This window comes from Zootoca vivipara, chromosome 5 (assembly GCF_963506605.1).
Source record: "Zootoca vivipara chromosome 5, rZooViv1.1, whole genome shotgun sequence".
Classification (NCBI taxonomy): Eukaryota; Metazoa; Chordata; class Lepidosauria; order Squamata; family Lacertidae; genus Zootoca; species Zootoca vivipara.
In genome coordinates this window covers 31,015,689-31,040,648 of record NC_083280.1, presented here as the reverse complement: position 1 = coordinate 31,040,648, position 24,960 = coordinate 31,015,689, and positions in this window count along the sequence as shown.

Here is a 24,960-nt window from a genome sequence, read left to right as displayed (position 1 = left end):
CAAGCCCTAGGCTCTGTGGTTTAACCCACAATGCCACCTGTGTACCAGGAAATTCACATATAACCCTTCTATTCCCCCTATTTCCATTTACAGCCCAGAACTCAGACTCTTCGGCTTCTCTTCGCCCATCCTGCCAGGCCTTATGGTTTGGTGTGCCCCAGTGTAGCATTCATTCTCCACCTAGAGTCTTTCTTGCCAGTTCTGTCATTGTACCAGTTCACTGCTAGGGCCATGGACCTCCCTTCTCACCTCATCTGTTAGAGAAGCTTTGGACACTACTTAATTATGCTTAGACCAAGTGTACCATTTTTTCCTTGTGCTTCCTGCTTGGCAGCAATATCACATCCCAAACGCCACTTTGCATTTCCTTCACATGGAAGGTATGCAAGTTCCAGGTATAGAAATACTGGATGGTTTCCATTCTCTCACACATGTGACCAGGCTGCAGAAGACCAGGAAGTATAGGAGCACATACATTTTTTTCATGAGATGCAAGGTGGTGTCAAAAGCCATTTAAACTGTTCACTAGACCACCAAGAGTTCACGAAGCTCTGCATCTATTCCACTCCTTTCCTGGAGTGGTACCTTCGAGGCAGGACTTTAGGGAAGAAGTCCAGGGCCACACACAGCAGAATTAACAGGAGGGATCCCTTGTCATCTATTGTATACCTTGGTTCGCAAACGCCTTGGTACTCAAACAACTTGGAACCCAAAGACTGCAAACCTGGGACATAAGTGTTCTGGTTTGCGAACGTTTTTCGGAAGCCAAACATGTTCCGTTTTGAGTGTTACGCTTCCAATTTGAGTGCCACACTTCTGTTTTAAGTGTTATGCTGAGGTCTGTCTGTTTTTGCTATTTATTTTGCATTTTTGGTTTTGCGGCTCTTTTTTATTTTGTTTTTGTGACTGTGTGGAACCCAGTTCAGCTACTGATTGATTGATTGTGTGACTGCAGTACATTGTTTATTGCTTTCATTTTATGGATCACTGGTCTCGTTAGATAGTAAAATTCATGTTAAATTGCTGTTTTAGGGGTTGTTTTTAGAAGTCTGGAACGGATTAACCCATTTTGCATTACTTTCTATGGGAAAGCGCACCTTGGTTTTGGAACGCTTTGGTTTTGGAACGGAGTTCCGGAATGGATTAAGTTTGAGAACCAAAGCACCACTGTAAGTGAAGTTATAGATATTGCCATCTAAAGAGCTTCCCATGAGACTATTAAGTCTAGAATTTAAAATTACTTAACTGCACCACTGTTGTTGCTATTTAGATTCTCTGTCTGATGGAAGACCTATTTTCCTATCCATGACTGGGAATCTCTGTCTTCATCCTTACTGTTCCTGAGCCCTAGAATTACATACGCCGAAAATTCAAGTCTTTCCCATCTGCTTTGTATTTTCCTCATAAAGTGCTGCCTGTAGATCCCACATAGGGTTATATAATGACAAAATCAGCCTCCAGGATAGGGATGGGGGCAGGGGGAAGAAGAAGAAGACATTAATTAAACTTTACACTTATAAATGCAGCAGTGCAGCTGCACCTGCCAAGTCAGACTATGAAGTTATGGCTTGATTGCTTTAGGAATGAGCTCTCTTGTAGATGCCCTAAGGCCTTGCCGTTTCCTCTTGGTAAGCAAATTAGTCTTGGGAACAATTTATAGGCTAATAATTTTTGTCTGATTCATGAAGTCAGCCCAGTAAATCACAGGATGATCCAAGAGTGACTATTTAAAGCAGGAAATGTGAGTTATTCTCAGAAACACATTCTTTTTCAGACGGGATTCCGCTAAACAGTCTGTAGCCATGTATCACTATTGTCCCTTTGGGGGGGTTGGATTTTCATGCAGGTGCTGCGAAAGCACAGCCAAGCAGTTCTGATGCGGCATCCCCCATAAATGTTCACACAAGCATCTAGTGAGCAAAGTACTGGAAGAGCAAGGAGAGGTGGCACTCTGCTGTAGGGAGAAATGCTGGCTTGCCGTAGCAATTGACCATAGAAAATTGCTTCTCCATGAGGCCACTTTGTAATACAATAACAATAACAATAATAATTTATTATTTATACCCTGCCCATCTGGCTGGGTTTCCCCAGCCACTCTGGGCAGCTTACACACATACACACATACATATGCAAAGAGAGAGGAAATTACAAACTCTTAAAATTAGAAAGACATTTATCAAAGAAAGAAACTGACAAAGAATTAATGAGCTTATCCCTTGAACTGAACAAGCAATATTTAAATATTTTCTTGCTGTTGTGTTCAGTACAACAAAACCAGTAAAACTGAATAAAGAGAAGCAATACTGAACATTTAGATATATTTCTTTACTCTGACAGTTCTCAATAAAACGGTTTCCCCTAAATTTACGGTAACTTTGTTTTCCTTCTTTCCTTCTTAAATAATGCATTGATTTTGCCATAAGAGTGCATTTCTAGATTTTGTCAACCCAATCTTATGCAAACTCAAGCCATTTTAATCTTCCTTCCCCCCCCCTCTCTCTCTATATATTGCAAACAATACTTTCTGTGATATTATTTGCAAACTCCATTTCCCCCTCAGGCTTTATTGTCACAGTTACTGTATAGGATCCACTTTATTCCTATGATTACAGAACAGAATCTTTCAAACAACTTATTTCTGGAAGGTCAGGTCAGGCAACTGGTGCTAACCAGGCTGGAGGATTGAGATGGTAAATCTAAGATCCCCAGTGGTTCAAAGCAGAAGCTCATCTGAGCCCAAATCATGGTGGCCAACCAGATGCTTACGCCATGAAGTCAGCTAGATTTCAGAGGTATAATGTTGAAGTTCCATTTGGCAACCCATGGCTCAGATAAGCAACTCCAGGGGTTTTTGTGCTAGCCACCTTCAAAATTTGTGCTCTCTCTTCTTTCCCAAAAAGAAAGCTTTTTGAAAAAGTTACATGATTTCTCACATAAGTCTAGGTAGGTACTAGGCAGCAATGAGGGAATTATAATCACCTAGGTAAATAGTTACCTGGCATATTCCTTATATGGTACAGTATAATATTGCAACACTTTGGAGACAGTCTGTCTGGTTTTAGATACTTTTTAAGTTCCAGATTGGCAGGAATACAGTTCAGTTTGGGTCGGCCTCAGCTGCTCTATACCAATTTGTAGGTGCCTCAACCCACTTTGCAGTGGTCCAAATTCAGCCCAAATCATTCCAAATTTGGCTAGATAGACTGATTGCACAGCACTAGCACTCGTGAATCTGTGGAGAAGTTTGCTCCTCATACATTTTCTAGCTTAACAGACTCTGCATACTTTGACATATAAAACAACACAATCTCCATCCAATTCACCATCCTTTCTTTAGATTTATATACAGGAAAAAATGTAGACTTAAAAAGATTTTTATGGTTCAGGAATAACACAAAATGCAGAATAAACTTGATGATCAGAAGTAGTCTCAAAAGTTCTCCATACTATTAAAAAATGTGGGCAAGTATCTTTCATCCATTTAATTTTCTAGGATGTTCTGATATGTTAATTCTGAACCATAATTGAATTTCAAAACCAGACTGCACAGATAGGCCTAATCATTACAAGGACTGATGGGTTGTATCCACTGATATGAAAACCTTCATTTAAATCTCAGGTGGCATTCGTATTAAACTACTGAGTGTTGTGAACTTTCATTAGACAGGGCAGTCTATAAAACATTTTCCCAACAGACAGTGGCTGCTTTAATTATTCAGGGTGATTTATAGCTGGGATTATTGACAGACCATTTTGGACATGACATTTTTCTAGTACAGCAAGTGGGAAAATAATCATCATCTTGCATCTGCTCAAAATCAATAAATAAAGTGGTTATTTTGTTGCATCTGAAAGCTTTTTCTTTACCATTGCAGTGGAAGTTGGGGAGGATGAGAAGATTTGGTTACATTTTGATGTGGACAAATTGTTATGTTTCCTAAGATTCAAGAGGACCTTGAGTCTATAGCTATAATAAATCAATCAGATAGGGTAGGAACAATTCACTGCGAGATTTTAAACTATGTTTTGTGTGTGTGTTTTTACATGATGCATGTGTTTAAAGATTAAACTCCTGGGGTTGAAAGGACAGTGGATTCATTAAGGAAGCTGCTAATAAAAATGATTCAATCATTTGTTATTTAGCTTTTAATCCCAAAAAATTAATTAACATTCGCATTCTGTGGTTTGACCTCTCTCTATGGGAATATAATAAATTCTCCTGATACAGGATACTTTTAGTAGGGGGTGGGGAGGACCCACAATTCCTTATTGTGGATGTAATCAATCACATCAACATTCCAGAAGCATTGTAAATGATGAGAGAGAACTATTAAACCCACGCTCCTAAGCAGCTGGTTGTCAGCTTCATAGTACATAAATATATACTTACAGGGGAAAGAAGTTTTAATTATAACATTGATTACATTACTGCAGTTCCTGGCAAAATATGAGGCGGAAGAATGTGGTTGAAGATGCTGCAAGATTACCAAAATGTGTTTTTGCACCATAAGGAAATGCAAAGATTTATAATAGACTGGCATAAATTACACCAGTATGCTAAGACCGCATTCATATATAATATATCTATAAAAAATTATTCAAAAGTTACAATGCAGCTACAATACAACACATTAAATATCAATATTAAAATGTTGCAACTCTCTTGCAATGATGGCAGTCCTACACTGACAATTGGATAACACTGGCCTGCGAGTGCTCCAATTGGAGAATAGCCTCTACCAAAGGCATCATGGACTTAGAAGAAGCATGAACTCAAGGCGAAAGGGAGAAAGAGGAAGGCACATTTGGCAAATACTCACAGTTATCAACTCCCGCGCGGAAACCTATGTCCCCACTGGGGAAGGACATGTGGATCCAGAATTGGCCTCCACAGTTACTTGCAGACTCGCTGTTAAGACCATATTCATGGAAGACAATCTTACTTGGCTATGAGTAAGAAGGAGGAGGAGGAGGAGGAAGAAGAAGAAGGATTCCTTAAAATTCCTTTAAAAAGGGAATTCTGGGAAGTTCAGCGTGTGAGAGTTGTTAGGAGAACCCTGTTCCCTTCCCAGAGTTACAATTCCTAGAATGGTTTAACAGTCAATTGGACTTCCCAATCTCAGAATTGACATTTTTGTTTGACGTTGGATATTGACTATATAACAGATAATGAAACATGCTATACCCGATTTCAAACATTAGTGCAGCGGGTTGGGCGGGCACTACTGCATTGCAGTGCCAGTCTTCACTCCTGAGCTATACCCGCTCATTTCTCCACACTTACAACTTCAGAAAAAGATTTGTATCAGGCCTGTGTGATTTGTGACTCATCAAGTCAGACACAGCAATAGTAGTAGTAGTAGTAGTAGTAGTAGTAATAAATTTATTACTTATATCCCGCCCATCTGGCTGGGCCTCCCCAGACACTCTGGGTGGCTCCCAACAGAATATTAGAAACTTGATAAAACAACAAACATTAAAAACTTCCTTAAACAGGCACGCCTTCAGCTGTCTTCTAAAAGTCAGATAGTTGTTTATTTCCTTGGCATCTGATGGAAGGGCATTCCACAGGGCGGGTGTCACTACCGAGGAGGCCCTCTGCCTGGTTCCCTGTAGATTCACTTGTCACAAGGAAGGAAACGCTAGAAGGCCCTCAGAGATGGACCTCAGTGTCTGGGCTGAACGATGAGGATGGAGACGCTCCTTCAGGTATCCTGGGCCGAGGCCATTTAGGACATTAAAGGTCAGCACCAACACTTTGAATTGCACTCAGAAACTTACTGGGAGCCAATGTAGGTCTTTCAGGACCGGTGTTATATGGTCTCGGCAGCCACTCCCAGTCACCAGTCTAGCTGCCACATTCTGGATTTGTTTTAGTTTCCGTGTCACCTTCAAAGGTAGCCCCATGTAGAGCACATTGCAGTAGTCCAAGCAGGAGATAACTACAGCATGCACCACTCTAGTGAGACAGTCTGAGGGCAGGTAGGGCCTCAGCCTGCGTACCAGATGGAGCTGGTAGATAGCTGCCCTGGACACAGGAGGCCACTGGATGGAAGACCACTGGGGCTTAATCAGCTTTCAGCTTTTGCTGCCAGCTTTGGATGGTATAAACAGGCAAGCCTTGCACCTGACAGGACACAAACATATAGAGGGGAAGTGTGGTCAGCTTGGTAGGCCATAGGTTATGTGGGAGTACACTCTATACATAAAAGTATACAACAAGGTGGAATGTTAAAAATAAAATTGTGAGCCTTTCATAGATCCCATTGATTTCAGTGGCAGAGAGCAGGGAACACTGAATGTCTTGAACATGTTTAATTTTGGCTGGATCATGCCCTGAAGCTGCAATCCAATACCTGGATTAAGCCTACCGAACTGAACGAAACTAAGGGTGCGTTCACACTACAATTTAATGCACCCACTGTTGGGTTTTTAAACCTGGTTCACATGGCATTAGCTGCAATCCATCTGAATCCTGTAGCTTTTAAAGAAACACTCCTTTCTTATGTGATTTATCTCAAACCAGCTTCCAGGGCCATCTTAACCATATCTGGTGCCTTGGTGCCAAGATCCCTCTGGCACCCCCCGTGAGTGAGGCGAGCAGGAGGGGCGCACAGGGAGCTGAGAGGCGCGGAGGAGGCCCCAGGCTCCCGCTCCCTGCGCGCCTCCGGAGAGTGGCCTGAAGCCACTCAAAAACTGAGAGGCGCGGAGGAGGAGGCCCCAGGCTCCCGCTCCCTACGCAAAGCTCAGCTGTTCAGGCGGCCCCAGGCCAGTGCTCCCTGCGGAGGCAGACACCAGCGTTCGGCGCCCCTTTTGCTCCCCTGATGGCCAGGCGCCCTGGCACCTTGCGCCACCCAGCCTGGGCCTAGGGACGGCCCTGCCAGCTTCCATGCGATTTACAAATGGAAGCTGTAGTTACGCTGGGTGTCAACAGTTCAGGCAGCTTTCTCACATGGGCAGATGAAACTTTCACTGAATTGGGGTTCTGCTAGGGGAAGGAAATCATCAGGTGAAGAAATCCTCGCCCCCCCACTGGTGTGAACAGCAGCAGAAGAAAGTGACCTGGAAACTTAGTGCAGGGATGGGTGTGTGTGTGTGACGACCCTCACATTGTTTCACGCCACTAATGTGAACATACCTTTACTTTAGAGTAGACTTGCACTGAAAGTAATTTTCACATTCATGCTGGCCCTTTCCTTGAAAATTCGAGCTGCAATCCTAATTCCACTTACCTGAGTAAGAATGGTTACGATTGTGCTGTAAATCTATTTTTATCAGCTACAAATAATCTAAAAATTAGCGCGCTCAGGTAATGAATCACCACTTTATGGCAGACTGAGCCATAATGTAAGCTTTTAGTACTGAACAGGGGTTTGTAGGCATTTTCGTAGTTCGGGGAAAACTCTGGGATGCAACACCCACATTGTGTAAAGAACAAAGTCAAGATTAAATTTTTAAAAGGCCCCAAACTCCCAGAATGTGGTCCATTTAGTGTGCAGCATAAAGGTCATAACTTATCTCTTCCATTATTAACATATGTGTTTTAAAACTTTATACTCCCCCACTTTGTCAGCTTTCCGTAATATTTTATTAAGATGTTTGCATGAGTGACACTTTTTCCTGTCAGCCTCCCGTCCCGCCACCCCAACATTCTTTTCTCTTTTTGTTGGTTTTAGCTTTTATGCGTGCCTTTACAGCCTGCAGCTCTCTCATATCCAAATTTACTTTTTATTTACTTCAAGCCTTCAGCTTATCTCTGCCATCAGCTATGATTTATAATGGCCAGGAACACAATCCATCTATGAATCTTTCTCAGGACTGCCACCGTGTCATGGAAAAGAACAGCATTTAATAATCTTATTTGGTGGAAAACAAGGTGGGAAATTACCCCCAGGACTTTTACAAACATGAGGCAGTTGTTTGTAAGACACTCTATGATTGCTGGGTTGGCAAGATGCCAGAGGTAACAGGCAAACAGGCTGCCCATTCCTTTCGGAACCCACCAGCCCAAATTTTGATCATTCTCAGCCAACCGTCTATGATGTACGTTTTTGGCACTTTGCAACATAATAGTCATCTCTTATGTAACTTGATTTGGATAGGAAAAGATCTTGGTCCGATGATGCTTAAAATAATGTAAATTACAAATTGTTTGTTGAGTGCATCTTTTGCTCGCAAGGACTGAGGGCACTTCCAGACAACCTGTTTATTGAGCAGCCATGCTGAGTTTTTTTGCAGGAAGATTATGCTATGTTGGCTATTTAATGAGAAATCATTCTGATTTTTGTGTGTGCGTAGACTAGATGCTGCTGCATCAAAGCGACTGTTATCCCATCACTTTCATTGTCACAAAAAGTCCAAACTTTGGGGGAAGTAGGCTTGGTGTGCAAGACTTTAATTGGGCAACCTAGATTTGTCAGTAGGTCAACTGAATTCCAGCCCAAAATAGCAACAGGCAGGAAGTGCCCATAGACAGTTCAGAGAGAAGATGTTGATCCTTTGGCCATTGCTATGATAATTCGATGCAAAGAAAGTTTAAATTTCTAGAGGATAAATGTGGCTGCTAAAAAGAGCATAAAAAGGCAGATAAAGCTTATTCCTTTGAAGATGACTCCCAAACAGATTTGTGGAACACATTTGGAAATGACGGAATCGCAAGATTACATTCCAGTTTCCCCTGAATTTTGGAATAAAATCTTCTTGTTGTAATAGAAACTTTGACTGGCTACTTCTACACATATGCTCACCATTGTATCATCTAATCAATAAAATGTCTCATCTCTGACATTTACATGAAAGTGAACACAGTGAATATCTCACTTATCTTAAAAGCACAGGGCTCTTCTGAGAAATGTTTGGCAGGTATTCATTCTTACAGTAACACTTTGCTCTAATGGCACTTTAATGCTGAATTGGCAATAAAAGTCCTATAGAGGTGCTCATGGCAGCCACATTAATGGTGAATAAAAGTCATTATGACTGAAGGACTGTGCCAGGACAGGAATGTCTTGTGCACCAGGCAATCTGGCAAGCACAGTGAATGAGACACAATGACTAACCTTTCAAAGAGGGCTTCATTCTATTTCAACGTAATCACTTCATACATTTATACAGCATTTTTCTTCTAAAGGATCTTCCAAATCCCCAGGCTCCTTTGAGTAATCTTGTTTCTAGAGAAAGAGAGCAGGGGAATGAATCTGTTGTCTTTTAAGCGAAGAAATGACTGTAGGCCGCCAGCAAAGTAGATCAGCAAAGTCACCGACAGCATTCAGAAGTGGAAAACAAAAAATTGGATAATAGATGTCTTTACACAGATGGGATTTTATGGTCATAATACTGAAGGGATTGCTTCCAACACGATTGTGTTCTACTTCTTTTAACTCTGGCACTACAGTTTCGGAGATTGTTATGTACTGAGCTGAATCCTAGAACAATAGGATTCAGAATCAGCGGGAGCTACCCAATCCAACTCCAGGTGGAAGTGAATCCGCAACCTGATTGGCCTGCTGGAGCAGCCAATCAGGCGGCTGGCAGAAGTGAATCTGCTACCTGATTGGCCTGTAGGAGCAGCCAATCAGGCTGCAGGCAGAAGTCAATCCACAATATAATTGGCCCACAGGTGTAGCCCTGAAGTAGCCAATCACGCAAGGCCCATTGTGTAAATAATGTATATAAGCAGATGGTTTTGGGAAAAGAGCCATTCGTCTTCTCTTCTTCTCCTTGATGAATATGAGCTGAATAAAGAGCATGAAATTCACTCTCGACTCCGAGTATATTTCAGAGATGAACTGTAAATTCAACAATATTGTGCAGTATTGAAACTAATGGACCTAACTTAGTCATGTTCATTGATTTTGGTGCATCTGTTCTGAATAAAACTCGGTTGAAGATCACTTGAAGTTGTCTCATACAAAAGTCAGACTGTTTATCCATCTATCTTAATAGTGTCTACTCCAACTGGCCAGTGCTTTCTAGGGCAGGCTTCCCCAGCCTGGTGCCTATTCTTACTGGGGCTGATGGGATTTGTAGTCCCAAACATACGAAGGGTACAAGGCTAAGAAAGCAGAGGTCCTTCCTTTTGCTTGCTACCTGAGACCCTTTTCACTGGTAACACCAGGCACTGAATGTGGGGCCTTCTGCAATGCCAAGTACAAATTCTTCCACTTATAATGAGCCATGGGTCCCTCCTCTTGATAGACCATGTGCTCTTCCACAGCAGAGCTAGTATGTCAGGGAAAGTGGTAAGCAAAATCATTGCCAGATTCAGTCAAGAAGGGCTAAGAGAAACTCTGAAGAGATTCTGTTAGTCTTTGCAGACCAGGCTTCCCTAACTTTGGGTCCTCAGATGTTGAACTGCGACTCCTATAATCTCCAATCAGCATTTTCAACAGCCAGGGATGTTGTGAATTGTAGTTCAATAACTTGGGGGGGGGGGGCTCAAGGTTTGGAAAGACCAATGTAAACAGTACTGAGATAGATATGCCAATGGCCTGACTTCTATATTTCTGCCCCTTGCAGCTGTCACATGTAAGGATTTTAAAAATAGCCTGCATGTGGCAGTAGCTTTGCGCATGCATTGACCCATAGATGTCTCACCATGAGCTTGTCTTCCTTCCGAACCTCCATGTGCACATCAGAAAGCAACCACCCTTTGAACTGCACCTTTGCTAGCACAAAGAAACGTCAGTGTTGGCTGAGGCAGCCAGCTGCTATTGCAACAGAAGCTGTATAATAGCATTGCCAAATGTGGATTGAAATTTTAAAACTAGATTCTCTGAGAAAATAGGGCAGGGGTTGGGGAGGAGGATTCACATAAAGAGAGATTGCTAGGTAGTGTGTCAAACAGACAGGGTCTAATTTTGCCTTTACAATACAAGACTACTTATGTGATTATCTATATCCTGTGTTTTTTATGTGTGGCCTGCTGGTTAACATTAACCCCCTGCAAAGACAGCGAGCCATTTCAAGTCCACTCAAGTAAAATGTGCAGGATACATCTTGCAAAGTTTTCTACCTTGCAAGAAAACAAGGGAGCCTTTTAGAGTGAGCCCACATCCTTCATTCCTCTTTTTCCTTGGGGGATTTAAAGAGCTGAGATCTCGCAGGAATTTATTAGTCCCAAGAGACCTGAGGCACAGTGCTAAAAGAGCCAACAAATTTAACATTACCCAGTTGGTTCTTTACCCAAGTGCGAAGCCTAGTTTTCCTGAATTTGAAAATGACTTGTTTTTTGTTAGTCCCTCTGGGTTGGGAAATTACAAGGTTTAGGCCACAAGCCTGAAGCCACTTACTCAAGAGTAGTTCCACTGGGATGAAGTGGGTTACTCCCAAATAAGTGCTTTGAGGCCAACAGTCTCACATAACTGGTCCTCCCCTCCCACATTTCTAAAAATAATAAAAGGATCCATATTACTGAAACCAGGCTTTTCTTTATATCTATAAAATCTAGAGGGCCGAAGAAAGTTGTTGAAAAGTATTGCCTCAAAATCCACATAAAGTAAAAGCCCCAAAATGAAAGCAAATACCCAAGAAAAATTCAGCCAAGTTTCTCTTCTACAGTACTTTAGAAAATATTTTTGTGTCTCAAAAATACACCTATCCAAACACCCTGAGTTGCCAAAATTATACAAATACAAGAACACATTAGCTTCTACCAACACTGAGGTAAATATTCACTGAGTTATTTGTATTCCATTAACCTATTGTGGTTTATTTAATTTTACAAGTTACCCTGGAAAATGGAAGTTAAAAACACCACTTTTTCTTTTTTTAAAATTGTCTCAAAATTGAGAAATGCTTATCTGATAAAAAAATTAAAATACAGAACACATCACACGTGTTACTTAAATTGATGGGTGGTGTAAATTTAAAATTCTGGATTTGTTTGGATGTTAGTTTGTGAAGATTAATGATAAATCTTACCTTGCCTTGTTTCAGTTGGAAAGTTACTTTTGCATACAGGGAGGGGGGGAATCTCAATACAAAATGAGTTTAAGAAAGAGGCAAAGGCCACTAAACCAGGGCTAGATGTGGGATTACAACTCTCATCAGCCCCAGCTAGCATGACCAATCAATGGATAAGGGGATTTGAAGTCTGACCAAATTTGGAGAATTCCTCTATTAAAGAAACTTGATAGGAGAAAGTCACAAAAAGCAAAAATAGAAATTTCCCCACATCTCCTAAACCAACAAAGCATTACTCAGAAAAGCATGTTGCCCTCACTCCCCAAATGATTAATATCTCAAACTTTAAAGCTTCCCATCTTTTAGGACTTCCCATACAAACACAAGTTTCAATTGTTTTCTTTTAATGGCATGAAGCAATGTACATTAAATGCTGCAGCCACAACACTGATATCTTTGCATAGTTGTGAGTTCCTTGCAAGACCGTGCACAGACTCAGAAGGTCAAGACCACAGAAAGACAATAAATCACTCCTTGGCTGTATGGGCCTGTCTAAAGGTTAAGGATCTGAAGGATACAATGATACTTACAGCCTTTAGGGGATAATTACTTAACCAGATTTATTTGTGCTACCTTGGGCAGGTGGCTTAGTAAGTAACTTGACGGTTGCTATGTTTCAAGAAACTATTTATTACCTCTGAAGAAAACAAACAAATGTTGCTACAGATGTTCCTCTAGTTATTTCTACCGTATTGTACATCAAAAAGCCTGTTGGTCCAGATGTTTCTTCCCAGAAGTAATATCTTCCACAGGCAGTAGCTAAGATGGCTAACATTGTTCCTGGCAGGACTCCTGAGCCTTTAACTGCTTGTCTGGAAGCAGACACTCACAGCACTGAAGCTAGATACCTGGGTAATTTTTACTTGCTGGATTTGTTTGTTGCCCAGTTGTTTAAAGGATTTGGAAGTGAACCCCCATGGAAAAATCCATACTAGCTACCTTGTGGGACATCTTCAGGAGAAGAAAATTTAGAAATGTGGAACATTTCCCCGGATCTATGCATAGAATATATCTTTGGAATATCTACCTTCCCCAGGGAGATGCATATGGCTGTTTACATTCCAGTCTGAATTTGGATAATTTTATGGAGCTCTGTTTTATCATATATGTATCTGCTGCTCTTATTTTAATGTTGATACTTTAATGTTAACACTCTTTGCTATTTGATTGTTTTATGCCACCTTGTTGGGCTGGGATCCTTAAAGGCGGGACAAAAATCTATAAAATAATATCATACTAATTGTTTTGTTCCAATTGGTGTATCCTTTCTAATTTATTGCTTTGGGGTCTTCATAGGCTATTGCTTTATCTTCTCTCCCCCCCCCTTTCTGTGTCCTTTTAAATCACTTTTCTTTTGGACATTTTTGCTGCACTGCCGATATCTGTCATCCTGCTAGCATCAACTCACTCCGGGTACAATAGAAACAGTTTGAAATCTCCCCGTTTTCAGCAGGTGCTTAACTGTCCCATTGAAATCAAAGGTAAATATGCCTTGTAGACAGTCAATGTAACAGTAAGTACTTTGCAGTAAGTCGAAGTATCACTTTGAGAGGCTTGGGCAAAGGACCTGAAACCTGAAGAGCCATAACACAATCTCCCAAGCTTTCCTCAAGAGGCAACATGAAGATTGTGTTTTACCTGGGAAAGGAAGCATAAAAGTGTTTCTGACAAATGAGGTTTAGATGGTCAAGGGACAGCTAGCAGGGAGTGAATTATTACACCCCCGCCTGGAATAAAGAGTGACAATGCATTGGGAAAACTAAGACTACAACTTTGTTGAGAAACACAGCATTGGAGATCTGCAGGGATGTTAGAAATCTGAATGGGATCCCTGAGCACTTTCCTGGAAGGAGCCCTGGCAATCCTCAAAGGGAAGCGCCAGGGCAAAGATGCATTGCCCTGCTGTGTCCTTTTGAGGATCACTGTGGAATTGGTGGGGCCTCCTTGAATATATGGAGGGCTTCCCACCCCCCAGATGGCACCCCTGGTGTAGATAGTATTGAGCCAAAAGGGTCAATGGCATCTTCCTAGGATCCTAGGATCCCTTTTGTTTAGTCTTTTACCCATACACCCATAAAGGACTCACTAAGAAATATGAGAAGGATGCACAGCAAGAGGGACAAAGCCTTTTCCTTCACCTGGTGCCATACTTTTACTCAGTATAATCATCTGAATATTCATCACACCGAATCAGGAGAATGTCAGTTTACGGTCATTGTTTAAATTAGTAGTTTAAATTGTTTAAAGTAATTGTTTAAATTAGTAGTTTCGAATCCACTGAAGGAGTGCTCCAGGTGTTTTGAAACTACAGCTCCCAGGAAGCACAGCTATTTATAACATCTGGAGAGCACCAAGTTGTGAAAGCTGACCTTTGACCCAGTCCATATCTCTTAGCCTAAACTTGTATGCCACCCCCAGATCCTTGTAAGAAGGGCAGCTTAAATATAGAATAATAAATTCCATAAAGGGAAAAATAATGCACACACTCTGATAGCTAAGTGTATCATCAAATAATCAAATACCCCAAAATTTGCTAAGCCTCTCATAAAATCAGATCTGTCGTGTTATATTGTTACCCTACAAAGGACGGTGGAATAAAAACACTTGACCCTTCAGCCAAAAGAAGACTCAGCGCGTGGAATGAGTTTATATTTACCGTGTTTCTCATATTTTAAGGCATCCCTAAAAAATAAGGCATGGCAGGATTTTCATGACCTGGCGAAATATAAGGCATACCCCGAAAATAAGACGTAGCAGTACCGGGTTGTGGTGGGAGCAGGTCTGTGCAAAATACGGTACCGTAAGAAGAAAAGGAAGATGCCTCCTCGGAACCGGATGCCGCTGCCACGTGGAGCTCCGTCCGAGTGGGAGCCAGCAAGAGCTGCAGCACGCACAGCAAGAGCTGCAGCAGGAGCCTCAGTGTGAAGCCCGGCTACGGTAGAGCCTCAGCGCGCGGCGCCGGGACCCTGCTAGACCCGCAGCTCAAGCCGCGCAAAGCCCGGCAGCCGGCAGGAGCCACGGCGGGCAAAGAACAAAGGATCGGGACCCTGCTAAGCAAAGCCCTGGCAGCCGGCAGGAGCCTTAGCGGGCAGCGCGCGAAGCCCGGGAGCTGGCTGGAGCCGCAGCTCAATAAGACATCCCTTGAAAATAAGCCATGTTGTGTTTTTTTTGAGAAAAAAATTAATATAAGACATGACTTATAATATGAGAAACACGGTATTGCTGCAATATAAATTTAGAGGCCTCAGTGGATATTTCCAAAAACCTGGATCCCTGAATACAAAATTCAAGACACTTTTATTACAGTTGTATCACCTTTTCAGCAATATGATTGGATAACAGAATGCATGGACAGCTCGTGAACCCCCAAAACTGATTTCCTTGGTCAAAACAGCCTGCCCCTAATTACTGCGGCAACAGGTATCTTTAAGCAAAGTTCACACAAAATGTTGGCTTTTTGCTATCTGTTACATGAAGCCTCATCTGGGTCAGGAGAATTTGTTGCTCTCCTGGCTTTGATGCTAGCCCCCAGTCTTCTGCAGAAGGCCAGCAGGATCTCGGCATCCTTTACTTACCTGATAAGGTGAAGAGAAAGGCCCATGGTGGGTGCTATGCTAGCAAATGACAGAAATGCAGCTTCTGTTCATAGGTGGGAGAAGAGAAGAATCGTTTAAATCAGAAAGCAACTTCAAACTAACAAGCCGTCAGGACTTCAAGGCCAAGGCAGCAATGAATTCCTTGCAAAATAAACAGGCAGGAGAGAGAGGGCTCTATTCCCAATACATTTCCAATACAGGACAATGGCACAAATACATTTTGGTTGTGACTGTGATAGCGTGCTTGTGCAGACTCTGCACTAAGCAGGCTGAGGTCAGTTGTGTATCAGAAATGTGTTCTGTGACGGAAGGTGCGAGCTTACGTGTTTGCTATGGGTTCGGACATACCAGTACTCCCTGGGCCACAACACCCACCTGGGCCACAGGTCATGACAACCACGCATCTATATTAGACCTTTCCGTTGTTGTTTGTCTGTAGACATGCATGGGCTAGAGCTTGCATACATGCCTAAGATGCTTCAGTATGTATAAAGGTAAAGGTAAAGGGACCCCTGACCATTAGGTCCAGTCGTGACCGACTCTGGGGTTGCGCGCTCATCTCGCATTATTGGCCGAGGGAGCCGGCGTATAGCTTCCAGGTCATGTGGCCAGCATGACAAAGCCGCTTCTGGCAAACCAGAGCAGCACATGGAAACGCCGTTTACCTTCCTGCTGTAGCGGTTCCTATTTATCTACTTGCATTTTGACGTGCTTTCGAACTGCTAGGTTGGCAGGAGCTGGGACCAAGCAACGGGAGCTCACCCCGTCACAGGGATTCGAACCGCTGACCTTCTGATCAGCAAGCCCTAGGCTCAGTGGTTTAACCACAGCGCCACCTGGGTCCCTCAGTATGTATACTGTGTTTAATTTTCTCTGATTCAGGCTCTAGAAGTGATCGTTCTGGAGCCATTACACAATGCAGTTCACAGGAAGAAAGAGCCTCTAGTTCTCAATGTTTTGAAGCTGCAAGACATTTTAATCAATAGGCTCAGTTTGCATAAAAGGACTTGGAATCCAAATATTCTTAATTATATGAAATTAAAAAGTGATAACTGCAGCAATAAAGGCAGAAGACTTATTTGTGAATAAGTGCCTTTTCTTTTTCCCTTATCAGTACAGAGAAACAATAGAACAACTGAAGACGAAATTGTTGCCAAATGAACTATTATACATCTTAATATGTTTTTCATTGCTTAAACAGATATGTATTGTCTCATAATAGGCCGGGACAAAACAAATACTCTGAAAATGAGATATTGTAGCAATTGCCAACATTCTTCTGCTACTTTTTTAATAGATAACTTTCATATGCCTTTGTTATAGACAGTAATTTTAAAGGCATGCTGCTAAACACTCGTAATTATGCTTGGTTTTGTATGAATTTAGACTAATATAAACACCTACATTTGAAAAGGTTTCTCTTTCCACAGAGATATTATTGTGCACCTACTGTTCATCTTCCAAAACAATTAACGAAGATGAAAGGGGAGACATTGCTTAAAAACAAATAGACTATGAAGTGTCTTTTCATCTAGTCAAGGAACACCATGGTTCTTGTGGTCTTTTGTCCTCTTGCTGTAGTTTTCAGCTTCCTGTGAATCTTTATGAAACATCATTCTGATCTGAATAAGGTCTGCAGGTATGTACCCCCCCCCAAAAAAGCCTGGCAAATATATGAAAAACTATCTTCTCCCTGGTTCTTCCTGTGCAGTTCTTGACAGATATGAAGGAAACAAATTGGTGGGGTTTTTTAAATAAAAAAGCGGCTTCCTGTAGCTGATTCCCCCAACACACAATCGCACACAATGTCTTATATCATTCTGCCTTTTTCATACTCTCCAATCTTACCTGCTGCTTCTCCACTGTTTGTGCCTATTGTAAAAGTGCACTGAATCAATACTTAAAACAGGAGCACATCCTCCAGCTGAAAGTATTTGGCTGACATACGACCAGTTTTCTGTTTGCTTGCTTTTAGCTATGGCATCAGAGCTAACAACATCACTACTGTGTCTTGCATTTGCAAAGGACACAGCTTGGGGTTTGTGAGACTTGCGTATATAAAATTTGAGTTTTCTGGGTAAGAAGACAATGGGCGCACTGAAAATGCTTCTAAAATGTTTGTATAAACCAGCAAATCATACAGAACCAGCTTGTTTGTGTACTTTCTGTACACAACTCCACTTGTGTGTTTAGACCTTTAAACCTCCCCTTTAAATAAATTCAGACAAGACTCAAATTTTGGTTTGGTTTTTGGCAGAATTTAGGCCACAACTTTATTGATTACAGCAAGTGAGTGGTTGCATAGGCTCTGGTTCAACTAGCTCCCTGCACCGTGGCAGGTAGTGCTGACCCAGAGCTCTATCATAGGTCAGCCAAGGGTGAAAACCTGGAATGGCAGAAAGCCAGGGACATGCTATGTCCACCACCCAGATGTCCCCCTGGACTCAGGCACGAGCACAACCCCCTCACAGGGTTGACCAAACCATAGAGTCCCTGGATTCCTTTAATGGAATACCCTTCACATAGGGATGGCGAGAGCTCTCCCCCATCCCTATCACCTGAACCAGAGCCTATCTGCAACCTTACAAGTTGTGACAATTTGCTACACAGCAGGTGAAACCCAAGTGGCACCAGCCAATCAGCCAAGTGGGAAAAATTCCTGCCATGCCCCTGTCCCAACAACAGACAACACACGACGGCATAGCAAGGTCAAGCGCGCAAGCTCTAAATATAGGGAGAGGTGGGTGGGTGTTCCGATGCACTGACCAAAAGAGGAAGCTCTGAGTCACGTGAATGGGCATATATAGGTCCCTTGATTGGTTTGGCTAGCCTCCCATTGGCCTGATTCAACCCAGCATCAAGGCACCTACCAATAGGGTGTTGTGGTTATTCAATTGTACCCACCCACAACACAGGGTTCGGTTGCCAGGTCACACCGCAACACTTGCCCTCTTTGAGGGAGGACATGATTTCTAAACACCACTGCTGTCTCAAGTAAGAGTAGGTTAAGGTTCCTAATGAAATGGTTTGAGAAAGGCATCATTTTTCTGTGATGTAAATACACGTATTTCCCTTTGTTGTTGGCATATTGTCTGTTTCGAGGGGGAAATCAAACAGTTGGAAGGTCGCAGTGCCTGCTGTGGCTGTAGAGACCAAAACTGATGATGCATGTTTTGTTGCAACTGGGGCGATGGAGGATGACAAGGAAATGGGGTCAGTGCACAGGAACCAGAACAGCAGGACCCATCACCAGAGCCAGAGGGGGCCCTGTTTCCACAAAGACGGTGGGCTCTGAGGTATAAGGAGCAGCAGGAGTAGTGATGTTAGGAGGCTGAGGCAGGCAAGGGCTCACAGCCCAGCTCCCTAGCTGGCCAGGTGGGGCTTGCTAGCTCTGGGAGGAGGTGTGTGATTCCTCAGCTGGAGTAGGCGCTGGACAGGTGAGGGTCCCATGCCTAATCAAGCTCAGATGCTGCAATCAGCATGCAAGATATAAAAGGGAAGCAGGGCTGAGGTGCTGTGTCTGGTCAATTTCCGCCTTTGTTGGGCCACAGCTTGGATGTTCCAGGGAGCTCTTCAGGACTGTGCTAATGTGGGTCAGGCTTCAGGATTCAGGGAATCAGATCCCTCCCCTGGTGGCAGCAAAGAAGCAGATAAAAAAAGGAAGAGTTCTTACCAATTAATTTATTCAATAATCAGAGCGAGAGAGAAAGGAATGTGGTCTCTCTATAGAAATAGCCTTGCTCCTAGTAACGTCTCACCTCCCCTTCATCTTCCCTATTCTACATCAGTCCTGCATTGGCTAATCTTAGCTTTCTGCCGCTGAGCTTTCTATCCTCAATGCCTGTCTGGTCCTGGGAGAAGGGGGGTCAGGAATGTTTTACAAGGACACTTGGCCCTGCGCCACCAGACCCAGGCCTAGAGACGGCCCTGAGTGGAACCTAGGTAGACAAACCTGGGCTTGGATTAGGTCTGGTTGTTTATGAACAGTGTTGTGTGGCACCTTGTAACTACTGTCCTTCTGGCCCTGCCTGTTAGGCGCTGCCTAGTTGCCCTACTAGATCCAGAGTCCACCAACCACCACTGAGAAATATTTGAGGGGTTAGTGGGATCAACCCAGTGTACAATGGTATAAAATATTGTAGCACTCAAGATGCTCACAGTATTCAACAAAGCATATTTATGTATCTCCATCATAATCTGTTAAGATAAAAATAGAGGTTCTGATTTGTAGTCATAGCACGAAGCAGATCAGTGTATACTAAAATACAGTAGATTAAGAATTCCAAGAAATGCGGTTGGTACTGGCTCAGCAGTCAGATGCATGAGTGAGAATAGAAAAAGATATTGCACCATGGCCACACATATGATTTTTTAAAAAATAAAAAATAAAATTGAATGTTAGAAACGAAGCAACTTATATTGAAACTTCATGTGGAATATTGGGTCGCATCTTCATTCATTACTTATGTTTGCTTGATGGGTCTTTATTATTAAAATGCATAGATGATAACATCGTGGTTCTTCACATGATGCACAAAGAGAAACTATAAAATATAGAAAAAGAAAGGTAGCTGTTTTAAAAGAAAACTGCAAAATTAAATCTGAAATATTTATTTGAGAAAAACAGTACAATACTAGCCTTCTCCACAGATCTGTAAAATAAATGTGAATGTCGCTACACCCTTTACTGTTTTAATTATGTATATAGTACTTTCAACAGCGTTCACTTTCACTTCCAATTCAAGTGTTGTTAGTTTTGCATTGTGGGCTAAGGTAGTTCACCAATTAAAGCACTTCAGTAGACTAATCACCTGTCTTTCTCCCTGTGCATGAATTACATTTTAACCCCCCCCCCCAGCAAACCTTTAATGCTGATAAATAGTAGCTACAAATGGTTTTCACCCCTTCTGCAGCTGATCTTTCCTGAAAACCCCGTGTCAAGCAAAAACAAAAACCCTATTTTAAGAATATGTGAGGAAACAACAAGCTTGAAAATGGAAAACACTTGGTACAGAGACAGCACACAGGCTTCTCCTTAACCAAACATTATGCTCTAGAGCTTGCTCAGGAGCCATCGCTTCTTGCCAGGGAACATGAGTTTTGTAGTTTTCTCTGCTTCCTGAATAGAACTGGTAGAACCAGTTTCCCAACAGGAAATAGAAGTGGGAGAACCATATTTCCCAGCAGGAAATGATGACTTGATGAGATTGAATCCTGACAAGACAGAAGTACTGTTTGTGGGGGACAGGAGGCGGGCGGGTGTGGAGGACTCTCTGGTCCTGAATGGGGTAACTGTGCCCCTGAAAGACCAGGTGCGCAGCCTGGGAGTCATTTTAGACTCACAGCTGTCCATGGAGGCACAGGTCAACTCCGTGTCCAGGGCAGCTGTTTATCAGCTCCATCTGGTACGCAGGCTGAGTCCCTACCTGCCCACTGACTGTCTCTCCAGAGTGGTGCATGCTCTAGTTATCTCTCGCTTGGACTACTGCAATGCGCTCTACGTGGGGCTACCTTTGAAGGTGACCCAGAAACTACAGCTAATCCAGAATGCGGCAGCTAGACTGATGACTGGGAGCGGCCGCCGAGATCACATAACACCGGTCCTAAAAGACCTACTTTGGCTCCCAGTATGTTTCCAAGCACAATTCAAAGTGTTGGTGTTGACCTTTAAAGCCCTAAATGGCCTCGGTCCGGTATACCTGAAGGAGCGTCTCCACCCCCATCGTTCTGCCCGGACACTGAGGTCCAGCTCCGAGGGCCTTCTGGCGGTTCCCTCATTACGAGAAGCCAAGTTACAGGGAACCAGGCAGAGGGCCTTCTCGGTAGTGGCACCCACCCTGTGGAATGCCCTCCCACTAGAGGTCAAAGAGAACAATTACCAGACCTTTAGAAGGCATCTCAAGGCAGCCCTGTTTAGGGAAGCTTTTAATGTTTGATGGATTTTTGTATTTTAGAATTTCTGTTTTTTTGGAAGCCGCCCAGAGTGGCTGGGGGAACCCGGCCAGATGGGCGGGGTATAAATAATAAATTATTATTATGACTTGGGACAGGGGTCAGCAAACTTTTTCATCAGGGGGCTGGTCCACTCTCCCTCAGACCTTGTGGGGGGCTGGACTTTATTTTGTAGGGGGTTGTGAACGAATTCCTATGCCCCACAAATAACCCAGAGATGCATTTTAAATAAAAGGACACAATCAACTTACGTAAAAACACGCTGATTCCCTGACCGTCCCCGGGCCGGACTGAGAAGGCAATTGGGCCGGATCCAGCCCCTGGCCCTTAGTTTGCCTACCCATGACTTGGGAGCATGGCACTGGTATTTTCCTCTGCTCAGTTCAATTTGTGAGGCTGATGGAACTACATGTAGTTCTTTTCAGCACACTTAAGGACATCGTTTCCAACTTGGTTAGAAAGACATCTCAACAGAGTCCACCTCATCATCAGTTGCCACCATTGTCCAATAATGCAAGATGAGCACCGCAATCCCAGAGTCTGTCACGACTGGACCTAATGGTCAGGGGTCCCTTTACCTTTAAAGTTGCTCCATAGTCTTCTATAGAAGAGTGAAACCAAACTGACAAAGGGAATATGCAGAGAGGGGTTGGAGAGGTGGATGAGCTTTCAACTATTATTCTGAAATTTGGCAGGTTTCATCCCCTGCAAATTGCATCCAATTATGGTATAAACTATAACAGAATTTTTTATTTTGTAGAAAAACAAGGCAAAGGTTTGAAGATGCCCTGTGTAAATACCCCATGATGTAGCTGCCTACAAACTGACAAGCTTAATTGATGCATGCAAATATTATCCACTTCAGCAAAAAGGGGGAGTGGGAATACAGCAATTTTAGATTCTAGTACAGTATAGTGAATGTGCAAGTAGATAAATAGGGACCGCTCCGGTAGGAAGGTAAACAGCGTTTCTGTGCGCTGCTCTGGTTCGCCAGAAGCAGCTTTGTCATGCTGGCCACATGACCCAGAAGCTGTCTGCGGACAAACGCTGGCTCCCTCAGCCTATAGAGCAAGATGAGCGCCGCAACCCCAGAGTCGGACACGACTGGACCTGATGGTCAGGGGCCCCTTTACCTTTAACTTATAGTGAATGGGGGGGGTTCATTCTTAACAGATATAATTCAGTCCCAAATAATGAGTCAAATTGGAAAGACACAGAGTGACTCTGAAATGGGCTACTTCTCAAAGCTGGGTACAAATCATATCTTGCAACTATTGTACACAGCCAGAATATCATCTGTTGATCTTTACAGTTTATACAAGAGGTAGATAACTGTTGCTTTCCAGATATTGTTGAACTTCAGCTCTCATCTTCCCTGGTCATTGCCCACATTAGGTAAGGATGATAAGAGTTGGAGTCTAACACATTTGGAGGGCACCAGCTTAGAGAAGACTGATATAGAGCCTGCTTTATTTTCTCTTTGTCTTCCAAGTATTCCCCACCCCCTGATGTCACCCCTTATTTGACCAGGCATTGTTTATGGTTGTTCAAAATTACATCTGCCGCTATCAAAAGGCTAGAAACCTTTTTATTGATCCAAGTCTGCAAACTACAAGCAAGGAGCATTAAAATCCATCACGAACGTCAGTGTCATAGAGCGGGTCATTTAACAAATGAAAATTATTAGGCTTTGCTGTCATTATATTCTTTGCACAAGAGTGCTTTGAAGAATAACCACCTGATCAAGCTCCTTGAATCTGCTGTGCCCTTTTTATGAATTGCTTTTTAGTTATCTGACCTGATTATTGTTTTCAACATTTCATGGTGAGGTGCTTTGAGTATCTCATGAACTCAAAAAGCAGGATATAAATATTTGAAATAAATGATAAATAAAAGCCAAATGTCTCTACAGATTGTGTCCTCCCTCAAAGAGGGCATGTGTTGCGGTGCGACCTGGCAACTGAACCCTGTGTTGTGGGTGGGTACGATTGGATAGCCACAACACCCTATTGGTAGGTCCCTTGTGGCTGGGTTGAATCAGGCCAATGGGAGGCTAGCCAAACCAATCAAGGGACCTATATATGCCCATGCACGTGACTCAGAGCTTCCTCTTTTGGTCAGTGCATCGGAACACCCACCCACCTCTCCCTATTTTTAGGGCTTGCGCGCTTGACCTTGCTATGCCGTTGTGTGTTGTCTGTCGTTGGGACAGGGGCACAGCAGAAATTTTTTCCACTTGGCTGATTGGCTGGTGCCACTTGGGTTTCGCCTGCCACGTAGCAAATTGTCACAACTTGTAAGGTTGCAGATAGGCTCTGGTTCAGGTGATAGGGATGGGGGAGCACTCTCACCATCCCTATGTGAAGGGTATTCCGTTAAAGGAATCCAGGGACTCAATGGTTTGGTCAACCCTGTGAGGGGGTTGTGCCCATGCCTGAGTCCAGGGGGACATCTGGGTGGTGGACATAGCATGTCCCTGGCTTTCTGCTATTTTGGGTGTTCTGTTCACCCTAGGCTGACCTATGCTGGTGCCCTGGGTCAGCATTACCTGTAACGGTGCAGAGAGCTAGTTGAGCCTATCCAACCACTCACCTGATGTAATCAATAAAGTTGTGGCCTAAATCCTGCCAAAAACCAAACCAAAATTTGAGTCTTGTCTGAATTTATTTAAGGGGGGAGGTTTAAAGGTCTAAACACGCCACCAGCTAACTTATTCTGCAGCCTACAGACAAACAGTAAGAAATGCTACCATCTCCAGCTGTGCATGAAAGTATCAAGGAATCGATCTTGTTCTCCTTCACAAAGGTTAGGAATCTGTGGAATGAAGATGTGGAACTAGCAGGGGCCAGATGCAGAGTTACGGATCAATTTGGCACGTCAGCCTGTCATGGCATACTGCCATTTGTGGCCTAGCTAAAGAATAATTTAATAGCTGGTCTAAAAGGAAAGCAGGGCAGAGGTAACTCTGCTAAACAAATCTGTCAAAGGTGATATTCTGCTAGGTAGTAGAAAGTTAATAAAATTAAGGTGACAGTCAGGTTGTTAGTTACTAGATTCAGTGTTTGTGTGGGTGTGAGGAAAACCCCGAATTAACAAATGTGGCAACAGAAACAATCTAATATCTTTGCAAACTTAGCAGAATGTGTGCATGAAGGGATTGTAATTGGCTGCTAGTACCTGCATCCTCATGAGCGTTGGGCTGCAATCCTAAACACATTTAATTGGGAGCAGCTTCCATTGAACACAACAGTGTTCATTGACTGCACTGTTCAAGTCTTCTCATCCAAATGGTCTACTCAGGTGGGCTGTGTAAAGTCACAGGAAGTATTTGTGTGACCTTGTGCAGCTTGACTTCTGCAGTGAAAAAAATCAACTTGTGGCTTTATTTTCTAATCCCAAAAGACTTTCTATGATTGCATTCTAGTTTGTTTCATTTTCATTACATTGA